Below are 2,684 nucleotides of genomic sequence, written 5' to 3'. Positions count from 1 at the left end.
ATAAACAGCTTCAGGGCAGTAGTTGGATATAAAATTAACTCAAACCAATCAGTGGTCTTTCTCTACACAAAGGATGAACAGGCTAGGAATAAATTAGGGAAACAACACCCTTCACAATAGTCACAAAAAATATAAAATACCTTGGTGTGACTCTAACTAAGGAAGTGAAAGATCTATATGATAAGAACTTCAAGTCTCTGAAGAAAGGTATCAAAGATCTCAGAAGATGGAAAGATCTCCCCTGCTCATGGATCGGCAGGATTAATATAGTCAAAATGGCTATCATGCCGAAAGTAATCTACAGATTCAATGCAATCCCCATCAAAATTCCAACTCAATTCTTCACAGAGTTAGAAAGGGCAATTTGAAAATTCACCTGGAATAATAAAATACCTAGGATAGCAAAAACTATTCACAACAATAAAAGAACCTTTGGGGGAATCACCATGCCTGACCTCAAGCTTTACTACAGAGCTTTTGTGGTAAAACCTGCATGGTACTGGTACAGTGACAGACAGGTAGATCAATGGAATAGAATTGAACACCCAGAAATGAACTCACACACCTATGGTCAATGGAGCGAATAACATCTAGTGGGGAAAAAAAAAAAAAAGACAGCGTTTTCATCAAATGGTGCTGGCTTAACTTGTAGTTATCATGTTGAAGAATGCGAATTGATCCATTCTTATCTCCTTGTACAAAGCTAAAGTCTAAGTAAGTGGATCAAGGAACTCCACATAAAATCAGAGACACTAAAACTTATAGAGGAGAAAGTGGGGAAAAGCCTCGAAGATATGGGCATAGGGGAAAAATTCTTGACTAGAAAACCAATGGCTTGTGCTATAAGATCTACCAATAAATAAATCTATAATAAATAAATAAATAAATAATAATAAATAAATAATAAATAATGATAAAATAACAATTAATATTATTTTATATATTTATTTAATATATTATATTAATAAATAAATAATAAATGATAAATTAATAATGAATGATAAATAAATAATAAATTAATAAATAAATAATAAATAAATAAATAAATAAATAAATAAATCTACCAATGGGACCGGATAAAATTGCAAAGCTTCTTTAAGGCAAAGACACTGTCAATAAGACAAAAAGGCCACCAACAGATTGGGAAAAGATTTTTACCATAACATGTCTTCCTCTTAGGATTGCAATTCTGATTAGCCAATATCTTACAATGCTAGGTTTTTTTTTTTCTTTTTGAAGCTTAAATAAAAACTATAAAAGTTCCTCTGATTTAAATGAATTAATAAATGAAAACACTGATATACATATATACAAATACATATGTACATATTTGCCCATTTGTAGGATACTGTCTTATGAAATGTTTGTCATACAAATGTTTGCCATTTTTTTGGTTGCTCATCAAAAATGGTAAAAAATATAATATATTATATTATTATTGAAGTCATTGCACATCTTGACTGCAAGATAACATGAATTCAAGTTGGAAGTAAGCTTCTTCCCTGATTGCTACCTTTCATAGTGTGGGATACTTTGTATACTGTCAGGGGAAAAAAAGTATCAATGTCATACATTATCAACCCATTTGTACAGTAATTAAATAATTGTATAAATTGTTGAATAATTACAGTCCAGTATATTTATTTATTTATTTACTTATTTATTTTTACATGCCATATTTTATCCTTCCTACCCTTGCCCACCCTCCAACTCTTCCACATCCCATACCTTTCCCCACCCCCTATATTCATGTTGATGTTTCTACCCCTCACCCCACCTAACCTCTAAACTCCCTGAGAACTCCAGTCTCTTGAGGGTTAGGTGCATCATCTCTGAATGAACAAAGACCCAGCAGTCTTTTACTGTATGTGTGTTGGGGGCCTCATATCAGCTGGTGTATGCTGCCTGTTTGGTGGTCCAGTGTTTAAGAGATCTTGGGGTCCATATTAAATGAGACTGTTGGTCCTCCTAAAGGGTCACCCTTCTCCTCAGCTTCTTTCAGCTTTCCCTAATTCATTAATAAGGTTCATCTGGTTCTGTCCGTTGGTTGGATACATCTGCATCTGCCTGTTTCAGCTGCTTGTTGTGTTTTCCAGAGTGTGGTCATGCTAGGTCCCTTTTTGTGAGCATTGAATAGCCTCAGTAATAGTGTCAGGCCTTGGAACCTCCCCTTGAGCTGGATCCCATTTTCAGCCAGTGGCTGAACCTTCTTTTCCTTAGGTTCCTCTCCATATTCATCCCTGACATTTTTTTCAGAGAGGAACAATTATGGATCAGAGTTTTGACTGTGAAATGCCCCCCCTCCCTCATTTGATGCCCTGTCTTCCTGCTGGAGGTGTGCTCTATAAGTTCCCTCTTCCTACTGTCAGGCATTTCATCTAAGGTCCCTCCCTCTCAGTCCTGAGTGTCTCTCTCCTCCCAGGTCTCTGGTACATTCCGGGGGGTACCCTCAACCTCCTATCTTCTGAGCTTACCTGTTTCTATTTTTTCTGCGGGTCCTCAGGGCTCTAGTCATTTTCCCTCACCCAGTACCACATCAGTTTTCCCTCTCTCCTCCACTCCCTCCTCATAGCATTTTGCTGCATACAAGAAACAGACCTCAATAACATAGATAGGCTCTATCTCAGAGTAAAGGATGGAAAAAGTTCTTCCAAGCAAATGGTCCCAGAAAACAAGCAGGAGTT

This window comes from Mus caroli, chromosome 13, assembly GCF_900094665.2.
Source record: "Mus caroli chromosome 13, CAROLI_EIJ_v1.1, whole genome shotgun sequence".
Classification (NCBI taxonomy): domain Eukaryota; kingdom Metazoa; phylum Chordata; class Mammalia; order Rodentia; family Muridae; genus Mus; species Mus caroli.
The sequence above is the reverse complement of the archived record's forward strand: the minus strand, read 5'-3'. Positions refer to the sequence as shown.